This window comes from Silurus aristotelis, assembly GCF_946808225.1.
Source record: "Silurus aristotelis genome assembly, chromosome: 27".
Classification (NCBI taxonomy): Eukaryota; Metazoa; Chordata; class Actinopteri; order Siluriformes; family Siluridae; genus Silurus; species Silurus aristotelis.
In genome coordinates this window covers 7,169,641-7,179,640 of record NC_139600.1, presented here as the reverse complement: position 1 = coordinate 7,179,640, position 10,000 = coordinate 7,169,641, and the positions used below count along the sequence as shown (strand labels likewise).

The 10,000-nt window shown below is 36.8% G+C and overlaps 1 protein-coding gene across 2 annotated transcripts in view; it reads left to right on the top strand.

The window, feature by feature from the left end:
* Positions 1-10,000, top strand: part of lrba (LPS-responsive vesicle trafficking, beach and anchor containing) — a 217,505-nt gene that overhangs the window by 93,553 nt on the left and 113,952 nt on the right. The window lies entirely within an intron of this gene.

The following is a 10,000-nucleotide window of genomic DNA, read 5'->3' as shown; positions in this document are numbered from 1 at the left end:
AGAGGAAAATTGTCCACAAGAAATAATGAAGACATAGTGTGTCTGAGAGAAGAGATGAAATATTGTGTTATGAGTCCAAACACAAAGGCACTGGCTGAGACACCAGAGAGCCACTTTTACTTCTACTGCCACAAATACTGATACTAATACTGCTACTTCTACTGCCACAAATACTGATACTAATACTGCTACTTCTACTAATACTAATACTTATTTTGCTACTAATACTGATACTAATAGGGCTACTTTAACTAATACTAATACTGCTAGTAAAAGTGTGACTTTAAATAACTTGTTTTTCTTTTCATTTTAAACTTGTACACGTATACACTGTTTATTTGTTAAACTGTTCAAGCTCAAACCCTTTTCCTTTCTTTCTGACCCTACTAATATATGACCCTATTTTCTGTAACTTGTAAGTAAACATGGCACAGAGGGCCCTCGTTCCACACAAGTCACTATGAAGTCGCCATTCCGTTTGGCCTCCTCTGATCCTCTCGCCATGCCTTCTCTCTGATCAGATCCGATCAGTTTGTCACTCTTTTCCTCACTCTCTCTCCCTCTCTCGCCCTCTCTCTCTCTCTCTCTCTCTCTCTCTCTCTCTCTCTCTCTCTCTCTCACATTAAACTTCGTTCAGAGTAATGTGACTCTCTCTGACCCTGAACACCCGTGTTTCAGAGATAAGTGTTCAGCTCATATTGCTCTATTGATTTTTCTCCCACCTTCATTTTGTGCTGCTACAATAAAACTAACAGCCGATGAAACTCACCCTGGGGGTGTCTGATAAAAAAAAAAATCAAATTTTCACACCACACAACCTGTGTGTAACCAGAAAATGTTTATATCTCAACAGAACAGTTGTTCTTTTCTTTCTTTCTTTCTCTCTTCCTCCTTCCATTTCTTTTCCATTTCTTTCTTTCTACCCTCTATTTCTTTTTTTCTACATTTCTTTCAGAAAAGTTGCAGTGTAGGATCAGTAAGTTTTATTTAGTTCATTAGCTAGCTGAAGTTTAGCTAGCACGCACACACACACACACACACACACACACACACACACACACACACACACACACACAATGCGAAATTGAGTTCTCGTGGTTGAGATAACTGTGAGAGATGGTGGGTCTTGATGAACACAGATAAACACCACACAAATCCAATTATCTTTTAGTGTTCTCTCTTCGATTTTGGGAAAGATCATAGACACACAGACAGATAGAGACAGAGAGAAATTAAGACAGAGAGACAGGCTAAGGGACAGAGGCAGCTAGATAGACAGAGAAACAGAGAGACAGGTAGACAGAGAGGAAGAAAAACAGGCAGGCAGACAGGTAAAAAGAGAGAGAGGTAGACAGAGAGAGAGACAGGCAGACAGACATGTAAAAAACAGAGAGAGAGAGAGAGAGAGAGAGAGAGAGAGCGAGACAGACAGACAGACAGAGACAGACAGACAGACAGACAGACAGACAGGTAAAAAGAGAGATATGTAGACAAAGAGAGAAACAGACAGACAGAGATAGAGACACAGAGAGAGGGACAAATATAGAGAGAGAGAAAGAGAGAGGCCGAGAGACAGACAGACAGAATGGGAGAGAGACAGAGTGATCCTCGATAGACTGGTAGAAAGAGAGAGGCAAAGAAAGAGAGTCTTTTGCTGGTCTCTGTCTCTTACCTGATAATCCTGGCTTTATTAAGTTAATTTAGTTAAGGAGAGAGAGAGAGAGAGAGAGTGAGAGTGAGTGAGTGAGTGTAGAATTAAGGCTGCTGTGTGCTGTGGTCATGTATTACTTTGGCACTCAGACAGGAGGATTCTTTTTCTGCCTGCTGTTGTCTTTAACTTTATTTCATAGAGATTTTACTGCTGAGTAGTTTCACTTTCTCTGATTACAACTTTTTTCTCCAATCCACTAATGAAAGTATAAAGTTTGAATTCTCAGCTAGATGATTTCATTACACCCTTTACAGCAGCTGATTAATCAGCAACTTCCCTTCATCCCACACTCAGTGAAACTACACACTCATTATAACAACACACTCATTACAATCCCTAACACACACTCATATAACTACACACTCATTACAATCCCCATCACACTAATTATAACTACACACACATTACAATCACCACCACACACTCATTATAACTACACACTCATTACAATCCCTAACACACACTCATTATAACAACACACTCATTACAATCCCTAACACACACTCATATAACTACACACTCATTACAATCCCCATCACACTAATTATAACTACACACACATTACAATCACCACCACACACTCATTTTAACTACACACTCATTACAATCCCTAACACACACTCATTATAACTACACACTCATTACAATCCCTAACACACACTCATATAACTACACACTCATTACAATCCCCATCACACTAATTATAACTACACACACATTACAATCACCACCACACACTCATTATAACTACACACTCATTACAATCCCTAACACACACACATTATAACTACACACTCATTACAATCCCTAACACACACACACATTATAACTACACACTCATTACAATCCCTAACACACACACATTATAACTACACACTCATTACAGTCCCTAACACACACACATTATAACTACACACTCATTACAATCTCTAACACACTCATTATAACTACACACTCATTACAATCCCCAACACACTAATTATAACTACACACACATTACAATCCCCAACACACTAATTATAACTACACACTCATTACAATCACTAACACACACTCATATAACTACACACTCATTACAATCCCCAACACACTAATTATAACTACACACACATTACAATCCCTAACACACACTCATATAACTACACAATCATTACAATCTTTAACACACACTCATTATAACTACACACCCATTACAATCCCTAACACTCATTATAACTACACACACATTACAATCCCTAACACACACTCATTATAACTACACACCCATTACAATCTCTAACACACATTCATTATAACTACACACTCATTACAATCTCTAACACACTCATTATAACTCCACACATTTATTACAATCCCTAACACACACACATTATAAGTACACACTCATTACAGTCCCTAACACACTCATTATAACTACACACTTATTACAATCCCTAACACACACACACATTATAACTACACACTCATTACAGTCCCTAACACACACTCATTATAACTACACACACATTACAATCCCTAACACACTCATTATAACTACACACACATTACAATCCCTAACACACACTCATATAACTACACAATCAATACAATCCCTAACACACACTCATTATAACTACACACTCATTACAATCCCTAACACACACACATTATAACTACACACTCATTACAATCCCTAACACACACTCATTATAACTACACACTCATTACAATCCCTAACACACACTCATTATAACTACACACTTATTACAATCCCTAACAGCCACACACACACACACACATTATAACTACACACTCATTACAGTCCCTAACACACACACATTATAACTACACACATTACAATCCCTAACACACACTCATTATAACTACACACTCATTACAATCCCTAACACACTCATTATAACTACACACTCATTACAATCTCTAACACACACACACACATTATAACTACACACACATTACAATCCCTAACACACACTCATTATAACTACAGTCATTACAATCCCTAACACACACACACACACACACACACACACATTACAATCCCTAACACACACTCATTATAACTACACACTCATTACAATCCCTAACACACACACATTATAACTACACACTCATTACAATCCCTAACACACACTTATTACAATCACTAACACACACTCATTATAACTACACACTAATTACAATCACTAACAGGCACTCATTACAATCACTAACACACACTCATTATAACTACACACTCATTACAATCCCTAACACACACACACATTATAACTACACACACATTACAATCCCTAACACACACACACACACATTATAACTACACGCTCATTACAATCCCTAACACACACTCATTATAACTACACACTCATTACAATCCCAAACACACACACATTATAACTACACACTCATTACAATCCCTAACACACACTTATTACAATCACTAACACACACTCATTATAACTACACACTAATTACAATCACTAACAGGCACTCATTACAATCACTAACACACACTCATTATAACTACACACTCATTACAATCCCTAACACACACACACATTATAACTACACACACATTACAATCCCTAACACACACACACACACACACATTATAACTACACGCTCATTACAATCCCTAACACACACTCATTATAACTACACACTCATTACAATCCCAAACACACACACATTATAACTACACACTCATTACAATCACTAACACACACTCATTATAACTACACACTCATTACAATCCCTAACACACACTCATTATAACTACACACTTATTACAATGAATGTGTTGGATAATGTTTCAGATAAATAGTTTATTTGTTGAATTTTTTGCAAAATTGTATCCTTAAACTCTAATCATTCTTGGTTTCAGTCTCTGCATTGCTTCTCTTTGTATATAGCTTTTTCTCTCTTTCTGTCTTTCTCAGCAGCATCCCCATTTTTCTCTCTCCGTCCGCTCCTCCATTTGTCTTTCTGTTTCCCCAAAAGGACGTGTTTAATTCCCAATTCTCTTGACCTTGAAGTCGTCGTCTCGATGATTGAAGAGGAGGAGGAAGACGAAGAGTCTGCCAGGCGTTCATTGTGAGCAGTCCATTAGAGAAAGCACGATGAACGAGGGATGCAGTGAGGGAGTGGGGGGAAGAGGGACACAACTCACGATAGTTTTTGTGATAAGTTGTTTCGACTGCGTTAACCTTGATGGCCACTGTGACCGTCAAGGGCAGAACACCCTCTCCATCTCTCTCGCCATCTTTTCCTTACTCTCGCTCTCTTTCTTTGCTTGCACTCGTTCATCCAGAACTCGTCTTCCTGTTGTCCACGAGGGAAAATCGATTCCGAGGTTGACAGCAACATCGTTTCAGAATTGAAGCGTCTGTCAGGCAACAGCATTCCCTGACTTGTTCACTATTGTAATTTTAAGGCATCATTTTTTTCTCTCTCGTCACTCTTGTCTTGTTTCCTCTCTCCTTTTCTGTCTCTTTGACCTCCTCTCTTTTTTTTTTTTTTTCTCCAAAAGCAGAGGCCTTTTAGTTTTCTTTAAGATACTTTTCAGATTCTCCATTCTACTGTTCATCCAGAAATGCTGCCCCACCCAGTTCTTTGAAATACGTTATAGTTTATGTGGTAACAGCCCAATTCTGTATTGTGGCAATACACCTTTTATTACAATTATAACTATTAATACTACTTATCAGGGAACTGAGGAGACCAGTTGCTGATGTTTTGGGAGAGGAATGTTGTCCCACTTGTGTCTGATACAGAATTCTAATTGCTCAACAGTTCTGGGTGTCCTTTGTTGTGTTTTTAGTTTCCTACTACTATTACTATGATTTTTTTAAATACCCTAAGGCTACTAATATTATCGCTAGGGTCGTAATGTTTGTGTGTTAGGGATTGTAATGGGTGTGTAGTTATAATGAGTGTGTGTTAGGGATTGTAATGAGTGTGTAGTTATAATGTGTTTGTGTTAGGGATTATAATGAGTGTGTGTTAGGGATTGTAATGAGTGTGTAGTTATAATGAGTGTGTGTTAGGGATTGTAATGAGTGTGTAGTTATAATGTGTTTGTGTTAGGGATTGTAATGAGTGTGTAGTTATATTAAGTGTGTGTTAGGGATTGTAATGAGTGTGTAGTTATAATGAGTGTGTGTTAGGGATTGTATTGAGTGTGTAGTTATAATGAGTGTGTGTTAGAAATTGTAATGAGTGTGTAGTTATAATGAGTGTGTGTTAGGGATTCTTAATGAGTGTGTGTTAGGTATTGTAATGAGTGTGTAGTTATAATGTGTGTGTTAGGGATTGTAATGAGTGTGTAGTTATAACGAGTGTGTGTTAGCGATTGTAATGAGTGTAGTTATAATGAGTGTGTGTTAGGGATTCTTAATGAGTGTGTGTTAGGTATTGTAATGAGTGTGTAGTTATAATGTGTGTGTTAGGGATTGTAATGAGTGTGTAGTTATAACGAGTGTGTGTTAGCGATTGTAATGAGTGTAGTTATAATGAGTGTGTGTTAGGTGTTGTAATGAGTGTGTAGATATAATGAGTGTGTGTTAGGGATTATAATGATTGTGTAGTTATAATGAGTGTGTGTTAGGGATTGTAATGAGTGTGTAGATATAATGTGTGTGTTAGGGATTGTAATGAGTGTGTAGTTATCATGAGTGTGTGTTAGGGATTGTAATGAGTGTGTAGTTATAATGAGTGTGTGTTACAGATTGTAATGAGTGTGTAGTTATAATGAGTGTGTGTTAGGGATTGTAATGAGTGTGTAGTTATAATGAGTGTGTTTTAGGGATTGTAATGAGTGTGTAGTTATAATGAGTGTGTGTTAGTGATTGTAATGAGTGTGTAGTTATAATGAGTGTGTGTTAGGGATTGTAATGAGCGTGTAGTTATAATGAGTGTGTGTTGAGGATTGCAATGAGTGTGTAGTTATAATGAGTGTGTGTTAGGGATTGTAATGAGTGTGTAGTTATAATGAGTGTGTGTTAGGGATTGTAATGAATGTGTAGTTATAATGAGTGTGTGTTAGGGATTGTAATGAGTGTGTAGTTATAATGAGTGTGTGTTAGGGATTGTAATGAGTGTGTAGTTATAATGAGTGTGTGTTAGGGATTGTAATGAGTGTGTAGTTATAATGAGTGTGTGTTAGGGATTGTAATGAGTGTGTAGTTATAATGAGTGTGTGTTAGGGATTGTAATGAGTGTGTAGTTATAATGAGTGTGTGTTAGGGATTGTAATGAGTGTGTAGTTATAATGAGTGTGTGTTAGGGATTGTAATGAGTGTGTAGTTATATGAGTGTGTGTTAGGGATTGTAATGAGTGTGTAGTTATAATGAGTGTGTGTTAGGGATTGTAATGAGTGTGTAGTTATAATGAGTGTGTGTTAGGGATTGTAATGAGTGTGTAGTTATAATGAGTGTGTGTTAGGGATTGTACTATTATTATGACTATTACTCCTCCTCAGGCTTCTATTTAAGTACTGCTCCTGTTTCTTTATTTAAAAATGTTATTTATTTTTGTATAATTTATTTTTTTATTTTTCATATCTTATGTTCTTAAGAAATTCTGTTCTTTGTTTATTTACCCTTTTTTTTTTTTTTTTTTCAATTTTTAGTCATAGTACCCAGATTTTTATCCTCTTTTGGTATTTTTTTGTAGCATTTTGTAATGCTGCAGGATTCAGCCAGGATTTCAGAAATCTGTATACTTAAATTTTTTTCACTCCGACACAGAGCCGACATCTACACAATCTTTGTGTTGTTTTTTTAAAGGTTTTCCGTGTGCAATTCTGTCAGAGGCAACAGTTGAAGATAATTACCCTGTCTCGTTCAATTACTCCATTTTGGATTTCACGCTTTGTCTTTTCATGTGGATAGATCTCCGTCAGGACAGGCCAGATGTAAAACCATTACAAAAAAAGATGTAATGTGTAACAGTGCACACGTTGTAAGATCACACGGCGACATGCCCTTGTTTGTTTAGCTGTTAAAAGGTTGTCGTGCGATCGGTTACGAGTCGGCGGTGTGTGATGTCATCATCTCTTGCTGTGTGTTTAGCTGGAAGTCGTTGAAGTTAGTTAGAGTGAGCAAGTGTTTCAGTGTGAGCCGATGAAGAGCCTGTTTATGGCCATACGTTTATACTCATGACACATTATTAATAACACGCTAATAAATGACGGGGGAAATAACATTTACAAAACAAGCAACAAACGCATTTCTTCGTTATGATGTCATACAGGCAGAGCACCATGTATCCAGTCATTTCTAATTAACAATTAGCACTATGGATACTGGCCAAGATTTGATCGTCTGAGAAAATTTTCAAAAACATAAAAGATTCCTATAATCAGTGTTGTGCTAGTTACTAAGAAATAGTAACTAGTTACAGAATTAGTTACTTCATTTAAAAAGTAAATCAATTACTTAGTTGATTACTATTTGGTTGATTACCAAAAAGTAATGCGTTACTGTTAAAGGTAACTTTTTAGTTACTTTTTAAAAAGAATGTTCCTTAATGTTCCCATTAATGCCCTTTTATGCGTTATGGTCTATACGAAGACAAAACTGATTTAAACACAAAGTAATTTTTAAACACTATTTTATTAAAGTCAGACCTGCACGAACTGAATATATCACAAGGATTTCTGAAATAAATAACAAAACAATATATATATATATTCAGAATCAAAAACTAAAGTGCCTTCTGCATCATAAAAGCTGTTGTGTTGAGCTCTTAAAAATTTTTATTTAACAGCTTAAGTATGAAAACGATCAACAATGTAGAACAGAACACCGGGTTAGCTTCTAGCTTCATCGAGGCATGGAGTTTCTGGAGGAGCTTCGACAGATTGGAGTTTCTGTTTATCGCAGTAGATACGACCTTCAAACCAGAAAGACACAGCTTACATTTGACTAAAAAGCTTTTGTCTTTATGCTCAACTAAAGTGAAATTATGAGCATATTTCCACTTTAAGAAACTTGTCTTGCTCTCGCCTCGACTCGCCATTACCGCCGCACAGACCTGAATAAACGGAGACACGCCCACAGTGCGTCTTCTTCGTGTTTACAGTTGTTCATCCTCCAACCCTACAATGCGTCACTGCTGTAAACAGGTTAGACTGTAGGCTACACTTCAGCCAAAATTTATTAATTTAAAAAGTAATGGACAACACACCATACGATAACGGTAACGGAGTTACTTTATTTAAAAAGTAATTCGTTACAGTATTAGTTACTGTCAAAAGTTACTAAAAGTTACTAGTAATGCGTTATTGCCCAACACTGCCTATAATCCTAGGTTAAACTCTTTGATCGCTGGTTTGACATGTTCACAGAGAGCCGATTAATGGCCATTGCTATAATTTGTTTTCCTCCAAATAAAATTCTGGCAGTGTCAGAAAATTTCAGACTCTTTTCTGCAGTGTCACTTTTTCTACGACGACCTTCAAACCAAGTACCTATAGTACCAACTTCAAACTTTGTCAGGGAATATGTCAAACCTCATCTTCATCAGTACCTGACTTTACTAACACTTCTGTGTCTGAATGAGCACAAAATCACAATCACACTTGTGGAACATTTTCCCAGAAAAGTGGAGATTATTATAAGAGAAACATTGTATCTAGAAACAGATATTATTTTCGGTGGGATTTTCTCGCACTGCATCTATTCCATTTTTTTTCTTTTTGTCTGTTTTTGTGAGTGTGTGAGTGCGTGTGGATGCTGTAAGGTCAATGTCCAGTTAAGCTCTGCAGGACGAGACGCAGACTGATCGTTAGGAAAAGGCCGCCACTCGTCTTCATGGATTTGCTGTCATACGTGACGAGTCCACTGCCAAATTGGAAAGGAGGGCCATTTACAGAAAAACACACACACACACACACACACACACACACACACACACACACACACACACAATGCTAATTGAATTTGGGTCTTACACACACTGAGGGAATCACATTAGAAGAGATCACAGAGCGACATTAACCTTTCAGCCTTATTGCTTTTTTACACAAAATTGTACGTATTGTTTTGTGTGTGTGTGTGTGTGTGTGTGTGTGTGTGGCTTTGTAGTAAGCAGCACTATTCCAATATATTTAGACATTTTTAACAATGTAGATTTCTTTCTTTCTTTCTTTCTTTCTTTCTTTCTTTCTTTCTTTCTTTCTTTCTTTCTTTCTTTCTTTCTTTCTTTCTTTCTTTCTTCCTTCCTTTTCTTCTCTCTGTTGTTGTTCATTATCTGCATTATCCAAGATTCTCACGATATCTTGCATG